The 21,265-nt window shown below is 37.5% G+C and overlaps 1 protein-coding gene across 1 annotated transcript in view; it reads right to left on the bottom strand.

Annotated features, from left to right (window-relative positions):
* Positions 1-21,265, bottom strand: part of Htr1d (5-hydroxytryptamine receptor 1D) — a 104,833-nt gene that overhangs the window by 14,561 nt on the left and 69,007 nt on the right. The window contains exons 2-3 of the mRNA XM_048816101.1: positions 8,525-8,623; positions 7,751-7,843 (exon numbers count right to left, since the gene is read on the bottom strand). The gene's annotated coding sequence lies outside the window, so the exon portion shown is untranslated. The remainder of the gene's footprint in view (positions 1-7,750; positions 7,844-8,524; positions 8,624-21,265) is intronic.

Here is a 21,265-nt window from a genome sequence, read left to right as displayed (position 1 = left end):
AAAAAATAAATATTTAAAAAAATATCAGGAGGGAGTAGTCAGACCAGACCCCTAAGGCAGTTGTTTAAAATAAAAAAAAAAAAGCCATCAAAGCATTATCTCACTACTACTTCTTGAGTGTTTCTATTTAATTCTAGGCTTCAGTGATTTTTTTCCAGAAATCACAAATTCATGTATTTTGGACATGCAAATTTCAGGATTAGTATCAACTAACATTCAGAGATTCTTCAGATTGGAAAGGATGTAGAGATCATCTGACTCAACTTCCCACTTAGTGTAGAAGTTATCTAGCAAGTAGTCATTCAACTCCTGCTCAAACACTTCTAATGACAGGAAGGACATTCACTTCCCCCCAGGACAACTCATTCCAACTTTGGACAACTCTAAGATTACACATTTTACTTGTTTTTCTTCTTAGCACATTTAACCACCTGATTACTTGTGAATTTGTTTATTGCCTGCTTTTTTTTTTTTTTAACCAGAATGTAAGATCTGTGAGGTAAGGAATGTGGTCTTTTGAGGTTGTACTTATTTGTGCTGTTGTATCACCAGCACCTGAATAGTATCCAGTACACGGGGGTATTAAAATAAATAAATGTTTATTTGAAGGAAGGTGGGAGGATAATGTATTTGGGGAACTTAAAGTAAGTCAGCCTGGCTGACATGAGAGGCACAAGAGGAGGGGAAAGTAAATAACTGATAAGGTCTGAGAGGTTGATTTGAGGCTCTTGAAATCTTGGAGCAAATGCAGAGGCTAAGGTCGTAATGTTTGAGGAACACTTAGAATTTCCTCATCTCCCTTCTCCCCAACATATTGAGCCTTCACTGTGCCATTCTGATGGTGAACACCTTTTCTCAAGCCCCTTCAAACTGTGCCACCCGCCGAAATGCACTATCCTAAATTTTGTAAATACTTCCATCACTGTACCCATGATATTTACTTTATATATTTGTCATCTTGTACTAGGCTTTCAGCTCTGAAAGCAGGGGCTGTGTTACCTTCCTTCTACTGTCCTGAACATTAAACAAATGTAGTGTTTTAATGTAGAAACCTTAAAAAATGTTTGGTAAATAAATGACTATAACAGTTTTATTGTATTCTGTACTGGCTAAACTACATTTAGATTTTTTTTTTATTTTTATTTTTTTCAAATCAGGGTACTACATTCTAGGAAAGATACTTAGCTTTTATGTCAAAGGCTGCAAACACAAATATCACAGAGATCAGGCCAGTTATGTAAGCAAATGTCAGGGGCCTAGAAGGATTGTGTCTAAGAAGGAAGATCAGCCCCTACTTTTATATGAAATCTCTTAAATGTAGTCAACAAATTCAAATTAGAAAAAGAACACCATTATGAAGGCCCTCTAAAACATACTGATATACCTTCAAATGGACATGGGAAGCAAATTTGGAACCTATTTTAGACACAGGTGTTGAAAGCCACAGCCAAGAGTCCCCCAATGAGCAGCTCCGTGGTCTGAAAGGGCGGGGAAACAGCCCAATGAGCATCATCGCAGAGGAGCCAATCAGCTGGAAGTTTGCTGGGGCAAATAAATACATAAAGGCAATAAATAATAAAGGCAAACTTATATCAATTCTATCCAAATGCATATTTTCCATATATGTTTCAATGATTTTTAATGTCTTTCTTGCTTCAGGTGTTAACATGTGGGGTGAATTTGGATCTGATGGACCTTTTAGGATATCAAACAAAGGTCCCAACTCTCCTGTTGGTATGCCTAGAGAAGGCCTTATCCAATTTATGTCTCCTAATAACTTTTGAAAGTCGTTAAGTGATTTGAGTTGATCTACTAGTATTTGAATTTTTGGTGGACAGACCATGGTTGACGATAATAGAACTCCTAAATAACTAATTGGAAAATTTAATTGTACTACCAACAAAAAATATTTCTACAGGAGTATTTTGGCAAGAAGGTCCATTATTATGGACACATTCATCTTATTCTCCTGACACTATTCTTACTAGGTATCCTGAGGCTGTAGGACAATTAATACTCAAAGGAATAAAAGCAGCAAAGGGAGTGTTTGGAATCTCTCCCAATAAAATTATTACTCCATATACTATGGATCAAATTGATGAGTTAGCTAATGAGTTAAATACTTGGGCAATAATCATGTGCAAATCTAATGTTTCATTTGATAACCACTTACCATCTAATCCTTTATTGTCTTTTTGGTCATTGCATCCTGTAATTTTTCCAAAAATGACAAGAAAAACACCTATCATGAATGCTCCAAATATATTCACTGATGGGTCAAATAATGGTACAGCAGCAGTAGTTACCCCTGATCAAACTTTTACATTTTTAGTACCCAAACAATCAGCTCAAAAGGTAGAGCTTAATGCAGTTTTACAAGCTTTTGTGATGTTTAAAGATTCTGTATTTAATTTATTTTCTGATAGTCAGTATGTAGTTAATGCTATAGTATCTCTTGAAGATGCTGGTAGGATTTCCCCTTCTTCTACTGTTTTCTCTTTGCTTTCCACTATACAAAGTCTAATCTGGGACAGAAAAGATCCATTCTTTATAGGACATATCAGGGCACATACAGGATTGCCTGGAGCCCTTAGTTTGGGCAATGATTTAGCAGATAAAACTACACATGACATACATATTTTCTCTACACTAGAAGAAGCTATAAATTTTCATAAAAGGTTCCATGTCAATGCTAATACTTTACAAAAATGTTTTAAAATAACTAAGGAACAAACTAGACAAATAATAAAACACTGTCAAAATTGTGTGAACTTTTTACCACAAATTAATCTTGGAGTCAATCCTAGAGGACTGATACCTAACCATATTTGGCAGATGGATGTCACACACTTGCTAGAATTTGGAAAACTAAAATATTTGCATGTTACAGTTGATACTTCTTCCGGATTTTTGATGGGCTCCCTTCATGCTGGAGAAAAAACTAAAGATATTATAGCTCATTGCTTACAAAATTTTGCCACTGTGGGCGTTCCAAAACAGTTAAAAACAGATAATGCCCCTGGTTATACTTCTACCTCTTTTAAACAATTTTGCTCATCATTTGGTATTACTCACATAACAGGAATCCCATACAATCCACAGGGACAAGGCATAGTTGAAAGAGCTCATCAAACTATTAAAATGTACTTAATTAAAGCAAAAAGAGGGAATTGGGAAGGGGTATATATTCCCCAAAGATAAACTTAAAATAACCCTTTTTACTCTAAACTTTTAAAATTTGGATTCATCAGGGCTTAGTGCTGCGAAAAGGCATATGTGTCCAAAAAAATGTACATAAGCCCAAGGTACTTTGGGAGGATATTCTAACAGGACATTGGAAAGGTCCTGACCCAGTGATTGTCTGGAGTCGGAGGTTTGTTTGTGTGTTTCCACAGGGAGAACAGCAGCCGATCTGGATTCCACAGAGACTAACTAAAGCAATTTCTACAGACCAAAAAGAAGATGATTTGGCTCAAAACCATAACAGCTGATATCCAGAACTCCAGTTTGGCTATCCTTACATCTGCGAAAATGGTTCTCCCACACCTGGAGGCTAATGAAACCAGGATGCTTTTTTCAGTATCTATTTTATTATTGCCCTTTCCCACATCATGAAGTTCTATTTTGTTTTTTGAGCTCATACAGACCTAGGTTAATGTTTTGCTGATCAGTTCTATTTTTTTTGACTATGGAGTTTTTAAACACTGCAATGGAGATTTCACCTGTAAAAAGTTACAAGGCCTTTACTATTATGTTATGTGTTGTATGTATTATATTATGTGTGCACACTTGTGTTTTGTGTTGTATGTTTGTATGCGCGTATGTCCATATATCATATATGACGAGCACTCATGAAAAAAATGGATCCAAATAATTTTTTCTTCATTTAAATGGTTTAATTTAAATTGGGTAAACAGGTGTTGAGGATTGTTTTAATATGTGAACAAAAAAGGAGGTTAACAGATCTGTTTGTTTACTTTCACCTTTCCTTTTCATTATATTTAATAATTCTGTTCAGTATAATGTAAATTGCTCAGAAAATTGTTTTCTTTTAGTGCCTGCTGGAATGTTACATAATTTTTTCTTTAGCCATTATTGCCAGAATTCCTATCTTCATCCCAGTACCAGTAAAGACAAAGATAAAACCAAACTACAGCTTCTGCAATAGCTATCACTGAACTGCTTGCAGAACTTGCCTCGACTATGTATCACTTGTATGCATTGTGAACTATCTGATGGTGCAGTGACTTGTGGTAGTGCCGGGGTATTTTTGCTGATGGTGTCATCGGTGGTACAATTTTTCCAAAAGGAGCCATCAATTGGCTTGATGTATCCTCCTCCCTTCTGCTTGTGATGGTCGTTCAGCTAAAATTTGGGGGCCAATAGAGGTGAGGCAAAGAACCTCACCCCCCCCCCACTGGTACAAAGGCTATCCACAGGTGTGGCTGTATGCTGGACCAGTAGTCAATGACAGGTAAAATCCATTGCAATGGTACCAACCTAAGACAGGAGGCTGACGCCTTGAGGTCAGCTCATCCGATGATGGGTAAAGACCATATGTAGTATTGGACAACCTAAGGCAGGCACGGTCCCTAAGCCACATGCTTGTTGTTTAATTAAACAGAGAGGGGAGATGTTGAGAGCCACAGCAGAAGCGGCCCCAGCAAACTTCCAGCTGATTGGCTCCTCTGCGGTGATGCTCACTGGGCTGTTTCCCCGCCCTTTCAGACCGGAGCTGCTCATTGGGGGACTCTTTTGGCTCCGCCCATGCAACCCAGCCAATCGGCCTCAAGAGCAGGAGGAGTGGGGGTTGAGAGGCTCGCCAGAGGAGACAGTGGTGGCAGTTGGGCTCTGAGGGAATTCCTGAAGAGCTGTGAGGTGCAGCATGTGCGTTCTAAAAATAAAGTTCGTTCCTGCTTGATAAGTGGCTCCTGAATTGTGCCCAGCCAGACTGCGGCAACAGGAATTTAAATATGAAGTAACACAATCAGAACTGCATTCTGAAAGACCATTGGCTAGGAAAAACTAGAAGTAATTATAACAGTCTAGGCAAGAGATAGGATATGGGCCTGAACCAGGGCAGTAGCAATGAGGTAAAAGGATTGGAGGTGGATCTGAAAGATGACCTGGTCTATCCAGTTCTAATAATGAAGCCCAAGACTGCAAGCGCTAATCTGGCAGCCACACTACCAGTTTTGTACGTTCATACTGCTTTTCTCCTCAAACTATTAGATCTAGTTAAATTTAAAATACCTAAATATCGTGACTGCTCTGTCTGAAACTACACTGTTCATGTATTTGTGTTTGGGAGGGGGATGGGGAGGAAAAAAAATAAAATAAAATAAAATACCTAAATAACTTACTTCTTATAACTTTACTTTTGCAGGCAGTATGGTACAATGATTAAAGATTATTATATAGACAACTCTGGAGCCACTGAAAGCCTAAATTCAAAACCTGATTTTTATTAACTTACTAGCTATATGACCTTGGGTAAGTCATTTGATTTCTCTATGCTTTGATACCTACCTTATAGGGTTATGTAAGCATATAAATTAAATATTATGTAAGTGTAATAAATTAGTTATATGGTGTGTGTGTATATGTATGTATGTGTGTGTATGTATATATATATATGTGTATGTATATGTGTATATATATATATATATATATATATATATATATATTATATAGCACTTAAACCAGTACCTGGATCCACATTAAGTACCGTATAAGATTTAGCTGAAATTATTGTTTATTTTGTTTTTACATTTCAACTTCTTGGTTTCAATCCATTATCAAAATATTTTCTACACTGTCTAGTTTATAAACATTCTTATTTATAAATCTAATAAGCATGTCTTATCTTCATCTAAGTTGACATTCAAATTTTTTAAAAAACTATTACCAAGAATAGTCCTCTAGAATGTCACTAAAAATGCTTCTCTAGATAAACAACTATCCATGAATTGGTATTACAACACCTGCATGTCAACTGTTCAATCAGCTCCAAAGCCAGGTCCACATTTTATGTTGGGATCATATGTGAAAACATTAAACACCTGATTTTAGCATTTAAGCTTTATAGCATATTCCTGATCCTGCAGGCTAGGAAACATTTCAAAAATGAAATGCCCTGAGCTTGCTCTCTCTATATATCTCAAAGTATATAATATGGTAATCATCTCTAGATAGTGTGATTTTTGTTTTGTTTTGGCTTATATCTGCTATCTTTCTATAATAAAATTGTACTACTTTATAGTTTAAATAAAATCATGTCAAACCTTAAAGGAAAAAAAAAAAAAGAATTGTTTTTAGTTAGCATGACTTAGTAAACAAAAGCTGCCTTCTAGGGATCACTGTGTTCTCATCTTTTGCTCAATTTTAAAATTTTACCAGGAATCACTGGCAAGTTTCCAATGACACTCTCAAGCCCCCATGATCTACAGTTAACTCCAAATAAATCAAACATCATTATAGGGAGAATCAAAATTTGACTCTGTCTTCAAAATATGTCTAAAATTCATTACTTTCTGGATAATCACCACTACCACCCCCTAGTCCAGACTACTGATTACTGCAAAAGTTTCCTAACTGGTCTCCCTTCTTCTACCATTGCTGACCTTTCCTCACCCTCCATAGTCTCATTTTCTACCACAGAATAAGTGAAAAAGCACATCAGATGACATCACTCCTCTGCTCTACATTCTCCAGTAGGTCCCACTTCACTTAGAATAAAATGCACCCCAAACGTGTCTCCCTGACTGTCAGGCTGTTCATGATCTAGGCCTTGTTACTTCTTTTCCTTATCTCCTATTGCTCTTCCTATTCTTCTCCAGTCACACTGGCTTCCCTGTGAGTCTTTAAGACACAGTAAGTCAACCCACACCTTAGAAATTTTACACCTGTCAGTCCCTTTGCCTAGGATGCTTTCCTCCCAGATATTTTCCTGGCTGGACTTCTCACTTCTTTCAGATCTTAACTTAAAATTTCATCATCAGACACCTTCCTTGGTACCTTATAAAAAGCAGCAACCCCTCCAAGATCCCCATCACTATCACTTCACCCTTTTTTCTTTCTAACACATATCACTTGGTGGATGTCATTTATTTACCTCTTTATTTATATTTGGCTAGTCATTTATTTATCTGTTTCTATCCATTAGAGTATAATGGCAAGGACTTTTTCTATTTGCTTATTGTCGTATAATAGGTTCCAAGAATTGTGTTAGGCATGTAGTAAGTGGTCAATTTCTATAATCAGAACATAAGTCTCAGTATAGAAAAAAATTCTATGAATAAATTAGTATGTATAAGTTTTGTTGATAAAAATGATTCTTTTTCCCCCAAATTTCACCAAATACATATATTAGAAAGCACTGGTGCTCCAAAAAGAGAGATAAAGACTTGCTTCCATTCACTCAACCAGAAATTAATTTCATAACCTGAAGTAGGAAGAATGTTTCAGGGAAAAGAACAGAACAAGAATCCTGAACTACTTAGAAGGGCAAGAGTTTGCCTTTAAGTTTCCTACTCCCACAATAAACTGTGCCTATTTCCTGCAAGGAGTTGGTTGACATGAAAGTGAGAGGTCTTATTGAGATTTCTTTCTTATGTCCATTCACTCCTGTGACTAGTACCCATGTCCCAGACTTAGTATGTGTTTCCCTATTGCTTTACGTCCCCAGAAAACTCTCCTCTATCATCTAGCTACCAGTGGCAACCAAGACCACTATTGCTCGGCTACTCACTGATCAAAGGTCTCACTTCGCTCACTCCTATTTCACTGGTGTTCTCCACTGCTCTCATGGACACCAGCCAATAAAGTACTGGCACATGAAATCCTGAAAGGGATAGAAAAAAAAAAAACTAGTTGTTGATCAAAAGTTTCTTTAATCTGTTAATTTTGTGAGGCTTTTTAAAAGTTATGTCCATTACTATCTCAATAAGAAAAGTAACTTTCTTATTGAGAAACATTAGAGGATTGGGAATTTGGCTCAATGGTAGAGTACTTGCCTTGCATGCCTGAGGCCTCTAGGTTTAATCCCTAGTACCACAAAAACAAAAGAAAAACATTAATGAAAATAGTAGGGATATGAAATCTAGTCCTATCATTTACTACCTGTGTGAACTTGGAGAAATTATTTATCCTCTCTAAGCTCATTTCCTTGTGGTAATGATAAAAGCACTAACCTTAACTTTACAGGGCTGGAGTTATTATTAAGGGAGATGATGTATGTCAAGTGAGGCAGTGCCTGGCATTCAGTAAATATTCAGTAAGTGGCAGTTTAGGACTGCTTCTTAAGATTGTCAACTTCCACAAGATTTTTATCCTCGTCAGATTGGTCGATTGATTAAAGAAGAAAATAAGTGAAGTACTTAGCCTAGTGTTTGTTTCACAACAGGTCATTAACAAATATTGATTTTCCTCCCTTCCCCTTATGATAGTAAAAAATTATAGAGGATTCAGAAGTCACCCAATTCTACTGGTATACCCAGATTTCACTGTACAACATAATACTTACCATTTAGGCAATTTAAGCTTTCTGTCATACTTCTGGCTCTCCCCCAGTGTTTGTTGTCTTGGAAACAGTCACTATCTTTCAATGGTAATTGCTCTTGTCCTGGATAGAATATAAAAAGAAAGGAAGGGATATAGGTAAAGCATGAATCACATCAAGGCTGAGCTGATCCAAAGGCCTTCACATGTAGGACAATGTCAGAAAAGACAAGACCTGAGTCTACATCCTGATCATGAAGGAAGTTGGCTATGTCCCTCAAGAGACAAAAAGGAGTTTGGCCCCAGAACACTTCCCCTTTCCTATCAGATGATATGATTCGAGGGCCAAATTGTCTTTCTTTAAATTAACAGGCCTATATATACATCAGTAGTTGAAATATTTATATGACATCTTACAGCTGGGAAGCATCTCAGAAATCAATAGTTAAATGTCCATATTGTAAGGAAAAAAAGTGAAGCTTGGAAAGGGTGAGCCACACAATTACTTAGGGGTAAAGCTAGGATTCTACTAAAAATTAGATGTTCTGGAAGATGGGTTAGAAAAGATAAACATCTATAGAGTATCCACTATATCCTAGGTACTATGTTTTTTATATAAGTCAATAATATGATGTTATCCCTACCATATGCATGAAGAATCTAAATTTCAAGAAGTCAAGTGACTTGTCCAAGGTCTTGTAGCTTGCCTAGTAAATTAAATGGCAGTCAGGATTTAAACCCAAGTCTGTCTGACTACAAAATCCCCTTCACCATGCTGACTCTCATTTTGCTGCCTCTTTTCTCAGTCCTCAAAAGAGCCCTGAACCACCAGATATCAATTAGAACTAAAAATAGAGCTTCTATGTCTGCAACCTTACCCTCCAGTTTTATAACAAGCAGCCACCTACAGGAGAGCTGAATTAAGAGAAGTGTTACTAGAGATAGGAGATCTGGGTCAAATCTTCCTGTCTATGGTGATCCTGAGAAAGAATGGAAAGGTTGCTTCTCAGTTAGTGGTAATCTAAAAGCTTCACATTCAAATATCCCCTTCCTTTCATCATGATTGCCTATCCCTCCCTTACACATACCTACAGACTACCGTGATTTCCACACCTTCAAAACACACACGCACCCCAGACTCCATCCCTGCCTCTTTTCTCCTAAAGAGCAAAGGGAGGACTGGGGCTATAGCTCAGTGGTAGAGCGCTTGCCCAGCATATGAGGCACTGGGTTTGGTCCTCAGCATCACATAATAAATAAATAAAGGTATTGTATCCATCTGCAACTAAAAAAAAAAAAATTTAAAAAGGGCTAAAAAGATAGTATTTATTTATTTATTTGTTTGTTTGTTTATTTTGGTACTGGGGACTGAACCCAAAGTGTTTTACCATTGAGCAACATCTCCAGCCCTTTTTATTTATTTATTTATTTTTTTTTGGAGGCAGAGTCTTGCTAAATTGCTTAGGGCCTCGCTAAGTTGCTAAGACTGGTCTTGACCTTACAATCCTTCTGCCTCAGCCTCCCAAATTGCTGAGATTACATATGTACAAAACCATACCAGGCAAAAGGATAGAATTAACATGGAGAAATGTTTTGTTTTGTTTTCAAATGGTTTAAAAGATGAGAGCAAAAGGAGCCCTCAAGCCAATAAGCCTGAAGCCATAATAATTATTGATACACAATAAAAACAGCTATAAAAGAAGTATAAAAATATATGTGGAAGGCAGCACCCAAAAGATGGCTTGGGTGGGTGTGCGGAAACCTTCAGCTTCCTGTGCCCCCCTTTAAAAACATTGTGATTGCCATTCAAACAGCTTCAGGATAAACCTCACAGGCCTTCTGTCCTGCCCCTATCACCATCCATCTCTACCACATCCCCACCCACTTTACACACACACACACACACACACACACACACACCTTCCTCTTCATGGCCTACAACCTCTCCTACATAAAAAATCTGAACTCTTAAGAAATGGTGCCATAAACCTGGCCCCAGAACACTAATACTCCCATGCCTTAGGCATATAGTACATGAAGTAAATTTTGTGCATTCTTTTTCCTTTAAAAAAAAAAAAATCTGACCTATCTCCACTGACATCTCAATAGCCCAAAGGTGACAGTAAGACTCCACTGAAAACTACTGCCTCAGCACCCACCACCCATTGCCAAATTTACTGACACATTTCTAAAGCCCAGGAGCCTTTCTCTTTAAAACAGGATGAAGGACTGGGGTTGTGGCTCAGGGATAGAGCACTTGCCTAGCACATGCAAGGCCCTGGGTTCAATCCTCAGCACCACATAAATAAAATAAAGGTATTGTGTCCAACTACAACTAAAAAATAAATATTAAAAAAAAGGATGAAATGCACTGCCCAAAGTCAAGCAAACAGGAACTCCAAATGATCCTTATTTTTTTTCAACTGTCTACATTCTCTCCTCATTTCTGAGGAATAGAAGCAAGCAGCAAGCGATTTCTTCCTTATGCATGTCATCTACTTCTAGCATCCTCCATGTACTGGCCTCTGTCATCACAACCACAGGATGATTGTAAATATCCAATTCTGTAGTGCTGCCCCTTCACAGAGCTTTCCACTCTAGAGATCCACCTCATCACTTCCCTCAGGCATCTCTTCTGGTGCTTACTGTAACTTCTGGTCATGGTAGTGGTGGTGGTGGTGGTGGTTGATTGATCTGTCCAAAAATCAAGATTAAAGAACCCTTACAATCACAAAGAATCCATTCAACTGCCTCATTTTCCTGAGGAGCAAGTAAGTCTCAGAGAGAAGATTTGACCAAGGTTATAAAGCAAGTTAATGGGAACATGGTTGAGTTCTTTTGTTCCCAAAATGCTTCAGTAATGTGTAAGTGCTATGGAGAACTCTGTTTCCAGTGTGACCCTCCAAGACACAACTACTACAAACTAGATAAAATACAAAAATGAACGAAAGCTGGCAAATTTTAGAAAGAAGCTGAAAATTGGATGAAGGGACTGGCATGAATAATTCCTCATTTTTTGGAGCTCTGGTTTGAGAGTATCCAGCTAAAATTCAAATAAAAACCAAATCCTAGGCTTTCAGTCTTGAAGTACCAGAAGACAGAGCCCAGAACAGCCACAGATAATGGGAAGTAGGAAAGACAAGAACCAGAGAAGAAGAGTCTCAGGTTCTGTGTGCAAATTCTACCTAAGACTGTCTGACCCCTGAACCATGCATACAAAGAGCAGAATTCAAAGATCTCGGTTAAAAACAAAAGAATTGGATTGAAGCCAGGTGCAATAAATAGTACAAGCCTATAATCCCAGCTACTTCCTCGGCTGAGGAAGATAAAACATTCAAGGCCGGCCTGGGCAATTTGGTAAGACCCTACCTCAAAAAATGAAAGGGCCAGGGATATAGTTCAGTGGGTTCAATTGCCAGCACTACAATAACAACAACAACAACAAAAACTGGACTGAGATTTGGACTGCCAGCTATTACAGGTAATACAGCTTACAGTCTGCTGCCTGCTCAAATAAAAATATCAACAGAAACCTGAGTTCCCACACATAACATTCATAATATACAGAACACAATATCAAATTACATGAATAACTAGAAAAATTAAGCTTGTTGGCCATGGATAATCACCAGAGGGCAATTTCAAAATGATGACATGTTGAGATGATAAGACAAGAATAGTTAAGGCATAGCTATTATAACTGAGTTCAATGAAGTAAAAGAAAACATGCTCAAAATGAAGGGAAAAACAACAGTAAGTAGCAGAGAAATCAAAAGTTTTTTAAAATGGAAACTTTTAGAAGAGAAATTCAATGAATGGGCTTAGAACAGAATGAAGATGACAAAGGTAAGAGTCGGTGAAGCTTGAAGAACAGAAATTATACAAACTGAAATAACTCCGGGCCATCTGCAGTCTCTAGAAAAACCACTCTTAGAACTGTTCACCAGAGAGTACAAAGTGATAACTTTATGTTATCAGAAAACTTGATACCAGGGAGAAACAGAATAACTTAAGATCACAGAATTAGAAAAGCTATTTAGTGGCAATTTTGTTAGACCAGTCCACCCTCATCTACTATTAAACTTCCAAGGGTCTTGCAGATATAAGTAGAATAATTTTGAAGGTGGAAAATGAGAGCACAGGATAAAAATTAAAACCAAAGATAACCATAATACCCAAAGTCTCAAGAAGCAAATCTAATGTCCCACTGTATGTTAGGGAGCAAGAAGAATCACTGCTTTCCTCCCATAATGGATGAGACAACACTCAAGATTGTTCAGGGGAAAATGCCAAGAGGGACTTTAATGGTTTTTCTTCCCTGTGCAGTCTCTTCACCAAAAAGCTAATCTAGGGGCTGTGGTTGTGGCTTGGTGGTATAAGGCTTGCCTAGCATACATGAGGCACTGGGTTCAATACACAGCACCACATAAAAATAAATAAATAGATAGATAAATAAATAGATAGATTGATAGATAGATATAGAGGTATTGTGCAGATAATCTTACCTCTCATATGATGAATAAGTGAACAGGTTTAAGTGACTTGCGACCCTTTTTAAAAACTAATCCAACAATTAGACTAGAATCCAACAATCTCACTGCTGTGTATCACATTCTTTTCACTTACCAAAGAAAATTTACCAGAGAAAAGAAAGATTGGAATTAGAATGAAAAAACTTAAGAACTTTCATGCATTTTGAGAGCATTTAAAAATAAACAACTGGTAAGACTAACTTGAGATTAGTAATAAGTATGTTTTTTAAGAGAACCACTAATCTGGCAAACAGACTGATAGCAGGTCCAGGTAGGAGTAATCAGTAGATCTGAGCTGCACAGTGCCAGCAGCTTGGCAAGAGTCAATTCAGTGCCACCGAGGTTGGTAGAAGCAGATAACCTGAACACCAATACTGACTTCACATGTTCAGGTCACTTATGTTTGACCTTAGGACGGTCGAAGTACAAACAGAAGAAACATAAGCTAAGAAGACACATCAGTTTTGATAAGGCCAGCCCTTTTCTCATCCCCTCTTCCACACCCCATCTCCCCATATAAGGAAAGAAGAGAATTAAGAGTGATTGTTTCTGACTCAAGTGCAAAACAGAACAAGACAATATGCTCTCTAAGTATAAATACCTTGTGCAAAGAGTGAAGCACCAAGATGGCAGCCCTAGTTTTACCACTAATATTGCTGGAAATGTCTTTTATATTCTCTGGGTCACAGTTTCATGTATAAAACTAAAAGGTCAGACTAAATGATATTTAACAATGATATATTACTGTCCTTTCCAATGGCACCACGTTTAACATCCCTATTCATGTTATCTCCATCTGTCCTTGAAGAAACTATGAATAATAAATCCCAAAAGGCAGAAGCAGACATGTAAATTCACATGATTTATTATACTACCTCAATATTACATAATTATTCAAAATTTCTAAAGAATTTTTTAAAGTCATCATTAATTATTAAATACATCAGTAACAGAGACTTCAAAACCTGTCTCTGTGATGGAGGGCTGCTAAAATAATGTCTTGCATCTGAAAGTGCTTCTAATTCTCCCAGGATAACTTTTCAATCTATGTAACCCTTGAGATGAGAAGGCAGATAATCTTATCTCTCATATGATGCATAAGTGAACAGGTTTAAGTGACTTGTGACCCTTTTTTAAAACTAATAACAGAGACCAGACTAGAATCCAAAAATCTCACTGCTGCGTATCACGTTCTTTTCACTTACCAAAGAAAATTTACAAGAGAAAAGAAAGATTGGAATTAGAATGAAAAAACTTAAGAACTTTCATGCACTTTGAGAGCATTTATTAATTAACAATTGGTAAGACTAACTTGAGATTAATGTGTATATTTGAAAACTGGCTTTAAAAGAATCACCACCTGTCTCTGCTGTTTCCTTCTCCTAACAAGTAGTCCATAATTGAGACTAGGCTTCCTTGCAATTAGCCTGTGTTTGTGAGGTTTAGCAACAGAACCACATGTCTAAAATTGTTAATTATTCACCTGCTTTAAGAAAGATGACGGAAATCAAAGGAACATGCAGGATCCCTTTAACCTCAAGGAGTCTATGATTAGGATTGTCAAGTGGCCATAAAGATTATAACAGGTATGGCAAAAGTAGTTAAACAGCAAGTCACAATAATCACCCTAAGGAGAAAGAAACCAAAAGGGCCTTCATTACCTACTAATCTTCAAGGTAACCCTAATCGGATAAAGACCATCATATTTATTGTATAAAGAAGAAAAAACATGGCTCAAAGTCATATAGCAGATAAGTGGTAAAGCGGATTCTCACCCAGGTTATTTCTGCTATAAATTTTGCTTTCTCCTCTCCATTATACCACCTCTCTAGGTAGTTCTCTATCAAATCTTACCCTTAGGAAAGCCCATGGTACATCAAACTCTGAAGTTAGCCTAGGGATAAAACAGTGAGTTGAAACAGACTCTGTATCCATGGCATTTATAGTATACAGCAACAGGAAAAAAAAAAAAAAAGAATCTTATCATTTAATATAAATTTTATAAAATACAATTTAATAGAAATGGACTCACTCAGGGAGGTCTAGGAAGGCTCCCTCTAGTGAGAACGTTCCGTGACAAGAGAGCATGGTGAAATTGAAGAGCTAAAAGTCGATCTATGACTTTTAGCTGAGAAAAGAACTGAGAACAAACAGAAGTACAAGTAAGAGGAAGCTAAAGAGGTACAGAGAAAGCCACACCATGCAGAGACCCTTGGAGGCCAAATTCTGGATTTATATCTTTATCCAAAAAGTTAGAATAAGTAACTTTTAGTATTAAATAGAAGCGAAACAAACACATTCCAAAAAGATCACTTTGGCTTCAGTATGGAAAACAGATGGAAGGAAGAATAATGCAAAGATCAGTTAGGAGACAGGTTCTGTAGTCCAAAAGAGATAACGGCAATAAAAGCCAACAATAATGGGCACATACCCTCTCTTACCATGTTCTAGGCACCATTCATTCTAAGCACTTTATATGAACAAAATTAATCCTTATAATAACTCCATGGCACTAGTACTTCTATTCATAAAATGAAGATAGAATTAATTAACTGGATTAGGTGTTCCACTTCATGTTCATCCTTTATGTCAATCAGTCCTTTGAAAACACCTTTAATCAACTTGCCCTCTTCGCCTTTTTCATATTCAAAACTTTTGGGGCTGGGGTTGTGGGGCTCAGTGGTAGAGTGCTTGCCTCACATGTGTGAAGCACTGGGTTCAGTTCTCAGCACCACATATAAATAAATGAATAAAATAAAGGTCCGTCAACACCTAAAAAAAATTTTAAAAAAAACTTTAATCCTGGGTGAACCAAACTAAGAAACTCTCCAAGCACACACCAAAGCAGCTAAGTGCCATTGAGAAGCCAACCACTAGTATGATCAAATAGTATCTTTTTTTTGGGCAGGGGGCGGGGGCGGCATGGTACTTAATCACTGAGCCACATCCCCAGTCCTTTTTTATTTTGAGACAGGGTCTCTCCTAAGTTGCTTAGCGCCTTGCTAAATTGCTGAGGCTGGCTTTGAACTCTCAATCCTCCTGCCTCCCAAGCTGCTGGGATTATAGGTGTGCACAGTCATATCCAGCTCAACTGGTATCATTTTAAATTTAAATTTATCACTACAAACTTCAAACGCACATCTTGATGCTGCCAGCAATCCTGCTACATTTTTCCTAATAGGTTCAACCTTCTCACAACCCAAAATAACTCTCACACATTTTCTTCTCTCAGTAAACCTCCAGCACCCATCAGCTGATAACACTCATCATCAAGAAGCAACATTCGGACCCTTGTTTTCCTACCTCCAAATCTAACATGATAACAATTCTGCTTTCCCTATAGTTAAAATAAACAGTTTTTGTTAGTATACAAAATACAACTTTTCATATTTATTACGAATCCAATTCCTCACAACAACAACAAACATCATCATCATTTTTCTCTAGTCTTATGCGCATCAGCATGCAAACATGCTCTAGAAGAATGCTACTCAGAATGAAATCCACAAATCAGTACTGGCTCACAAACCATTATCTTTAGAACTACAGAAAGTAAAGAGTAAACATTTAGACCATAGTGTAGCAAGCTGACAGTTGCTGCAACAACTTCAAATGCTTCAATGGCTTTCCATTTCACTTAGATTAATCCAAAGCTTCTCCATAGCCTATGAGGCCCTATAAGATTCTGGCTCCCTACCTACTCTCTGACCTCGTTTCCTACCAGCTCTTTTCCTCACTTCCTGTTTCATGCACATTCAGTGTTTATTCTTGTCTAGCGCCTTTGCACTAGCTATTCCCCCTTCCCTTTTTACAAGCTGGCCCCTTTTAGTCATTCAAAGGTCAGCATAAACTTTACCACCTCAGTAAAGCCTTGACCAGCCAACCTAAAGTAGCTCTCAGTCTCTAATATATCACCATGATTTAGTCTCACTTTACCATCAACCTTAATTGATATCTTGTTTGTTTATTGCTTGTCTCTTCCCTTGTAACCACTAGCTCATCACTATATACCCAGAACCAAGAAGAGTGCCTGACTGACAATAAACAGAAGGTCTATAGCCCAGAAGAGTGATCTGGGCAGCAGATGTGGAGACATAAATTAAGAGTCATATCCACAGAGGTGATGTTACTAAACCCAGTGACATAGACTGAGATCACCCAGGGAGAAGGTCTACTAAGAGAAGAGAGGAGGGCCTGGGAGAGTAACGATTTAATAGTTTAGAAATGAGGATGAGTCCGCAAAACAAGAGAAAAGTAGGAGGAAAAATAGGACAGCAAATGTTATGTCACTGAAGTCAAGAGAAGAGTACTTCTTGAAGGAATGAGCAGTCAACAGTGAGGAAATTAGAGTAGAGATGTCTGTTGAATTCAGCTTGGTGGAAGACATTAATGACCTTAGTAAGAAGTGTTATATTGAAATGATATGAGTGGAGAGGCAGACTGGAGTGGAATGAGGCAGTGAATACAGATAGCTTTTTAGAACAGTTTGCCTGGAAAGTGAAGGTGACGAAGAGAAGACAGAGTTGAGGAAAGGGTTTTTCATTTGTTTTTGTTTAATGGGGCATCACCCTAGCATATCACAGATACAAGCTGCAAAACTTAGTAGGTACAGGTCATCTAAAGCTTTCAAATCTTTTTTACCCTCACATTCAACATGGAATGTGTGATTTTGCTTGGACTGATGCCAAAGTGCCCACAGGATCAAACTATAAGTTTTATTTATATATATTTCTGTGTGTGTGTGTATTATCTCCCTTATTCCAATGAAGGATAAATATGGTTTCCATATATTTTACCTAGGTATAAGAATAGAACTGTGGGGTGTACATAATAGAGAGTCTGAGTAGAAAGGTTTTCTGCTGTTTCTCATTTTAATTTGAAGACATTTTGTGGAGTCATTGTTATTTCTACCGCCAAAATTGTCTTTCCATTCTATAGCCTCTAAAGAATGTCACTTTGTCTCCACTTCACTTTCTCTCCTACCCTGCCTAGCAACATAGTATAATAGAAATAGCAAACACAGTTTTGAAATTAAAAGGCTCTGGGTCCCAACTTTAATTCAGTCACATGGCAGTTTTGATGATTAAACTTTACAACCTGTTTCATCAACTATATATACAGATTATATCCAACTTCATGGGACTGTTTTAAGGATTGTCTAAAAATATACATTAAGCGCCCAAACACATAAGGTCTACATAAATTCAGTCTTCTTTTCATCACCATTCTAATTAAACCTTACATATTTTTATTTAGTTTGTTTCCCTTTGTTTAGGTGTATCTGGAAGTCTTTGGAAATAGAAATCCTGAGAAACTAACTTGCACATTTCCACTAGAAATAATTTGATTGTTTTTCAAGTTGATCATCTTCAGCATTAAAAACAAAACAGCTTTTTATTCACACACATACTATGTAGTAATGTAGGTAGCTGAATCCTAAATTCTAGTCTTATCTCTCTAATTTACTAGTTCTGTGACCCTTGTAGGAATATTAAATTCTCTGAATTAAAGTTTCCTCATTTGTAAAACAGATATGAAAATATATCCCATAAGAATCAAATGAAATAAGTACTTTGTACACTATAAAACATGGTTATTGTTATATTATAAATACACAAAACAGATCTAGTCTACCTTTGGCCAGTTTGGGTGTTAAGTTTCACTTAGAAAGCCATCAGTTCTGGAATATTCTGTAAGCCAAGGCTGCCTGTTTCCAACTCAAATCCTGTTGAGGGCCACAGCCCAGTCGGGATGACGCATGGCATTTTGCCAATAGTATTGGTTCAGAGGCAAGCCATTAAGATGATGCTGGATTGATTCAGTTGTATATTAGACCTTTACTGTCCCCCTCAGCCTGCTACTTTGGAGTTCTTGTGGGGATTCCCGGAGAGTTCCCATTGGTTGGGGAAGTGCAAGAGGAGGGATTTCCGGAAGAGGAATTTCCGGTTGTTGGTTCCTAGAGGAGCTGCGTGGTTCGGGAGAATTCCCGGGAGGCGTGTGTGGAGTGTGCTGGTGGGGTTCAGAAATAAAGTTTGTTCCTGCTTCAGTGGCTCGTGATTTGTGCCCAGCCAGACTGCGGCAAAACCCTCCTCTCCCTAATTATCTTCCCAATTTTACTTGATTTCCTTATTTTAGCAAGTTTACTTGGACTTAGCTCTGACCATATGGTTCCATGTCCCCCGACCAAAGACCACTAGACTTGATAACTCTAACTACACTTTTGGTACTAACATTTGTCAATGTCTAACATTTTGTCAATGTCTCTCTACTTGAGTAATTTCCACGGTCTACCTTGCATCATGGTTTTAATTTGATGGTACTCTCTTAAGAGCAAAAATAAGAGGCTGTTCCACTGAGTTTTATATTCTCCACAGCACTTACTTATTTTTATACATACAAAGTATTCAAAAAGTACTTATTGAATTAACTTAGTGCTAATTTTTCATTTATTGCACTTATTATCCATACCACACAACAATGAAAATCTTTCTTCTTATTCTTCTCTACTACTTTTGTGTCTCCAAAGGCTTGACATAGGGGCTGGTGTTATGGCTCAGAGGTAGAGCACTCGCCTCGCATGTGCAAGGCCTTGCGTTCGATCCTCAGCACCACATAAAAATAAATAATGTGTACAACTACGAATATATATATATTTTAAAGGCTTGACACAGTATGAAATACACAGCCCTTTTTATATTTTATTTAGAGACAGGGTCTCACTGAGTTGCTTGGCACCTCGATAAGTGACTGGCTTTGAACTTGTGATCCTCCTGACTCAGCCTCTAGAGACGTTGGGATTATAGGTGTGAGCCACCTTGCCAGGCTGCACACATACTTTTTTTTTTTAAATGTGGTATTGAGGATCGAGCCTAGGTCCTCGCCCATCCTAGGCAAGCGCTCTACCATTGAACCATAACCCAGCCTCCTCCACATATACTTTTTAAAATTAAAAAACGCCATAATTTTAAGGTCACATCAAAAATTGGTCAGAATTTATAAATATCATTAAACATTTCATTTTTCAAATTTCAGTTGTCTCATTAATGTAATAATTTTTTTTGTCATTTATTTGAATCAGTATTCATTTAAGATCTTTACATTATGATTGGTTGATATGCTTTTAAAGAATCTTTTTATCTTTAGGTTCTCTCCAACTTTGTCATCTTTCCTTTTTATAATGTCAGCCAGGATTGCAGTCTTCTTAGGGTATTGACTGGGGAAGGATAGGACCTGCTTCCAAGTTCACTCAGTGATTTTTAACAGGATTCAGTCAGTCTTCTCTAGCAGTTGAACTGAGGTTTCAGTTCCTTGCTGGTTGGTAGACCAAGGCCACCATCAATCAGTTGCTTGGCGTGAGAATTCTCTAGCATAGCAAATGGCTTCATCAAAGCAAGGAAGAGATAAAAAGAGCAAAAGAGGGAGACTGAGAGCAAGTATATGAGTGTGCACAAGCCCACATTAGTAAGAAAGAAATATTTTTTTTGTATCCTGATCTTAGAAGTGACTTGACTTTACTTTAGTAATTTTCTTTCTTTTTTATTTGTGGTACCACAGGTACCTGTCCTTCCCCAGTCATACCCTGAGAAGACTAATCCTGGCTGAAACTTTGACTGCAGTCTTGTGTGAGACTCTGAAGCAGAGGACACAGTTAACCATGCCCAGGTTCTGAATCCACAGAAGCTATGATATCATGTATATTATTTTATGCTGCTAAATTTTGCCACATAACAACAGATAACGAATACCCCTTCTGTATGTTTTTTAAAAAGAAAAGCCCCCAGTTTCAATCCCTGGTACAAAAAAAAAAAGTATATGTATAAATCATGTATATACATATATAACAAACAGATGAAATTATATGATATTTGGAATTTGCTTGAAAATACAAGATGAGGCCTGGGGAATGTGCTCAGTGCACTGCTTAGCAGGCACGAGGTGGCTAGGAAGGAAGAATGGAATGGGGATTAAGTGGACAGGTGTATAATAAAAAAATATTGATATGTTCATAATTGTTGAAAATAGGTAAATGAAAGTTAATTAAGAAGTAGAATGGGGGCTGGGGATGTGGCTCAAGCGGTAGCGCGCTCGCCTGGTATGTGTGCGGCCCGGGTTCGATCCTCAGCACCACATACAAACAAACATGTTGTGTCCGCCGAAAACGGACACATCTTTCAACAAAGATCTTTCAACAAAGATGTTGTGTCCGCCGAAAACTAAAAAAAAAAAAAAAAAAA

Source organism: Marmota marmota, unplaced genomic scaffold (genome assembly GCF_001458135.2).
Source record: "Marmota marmota marmota unplaced genomic scaffold, marMar, whole genome shotgun sequence".
Taxonomy (NCBI): Eukaryota; Metazoa; Chordata; class Mammalia; order Rodentia; family Sciuridae; genus Marmota; species Marmota marmota.
Note: the sequence above shows the minus strand (reverse complement) of the source record. Positions and strands in the feature narration are given on the sequence as shown.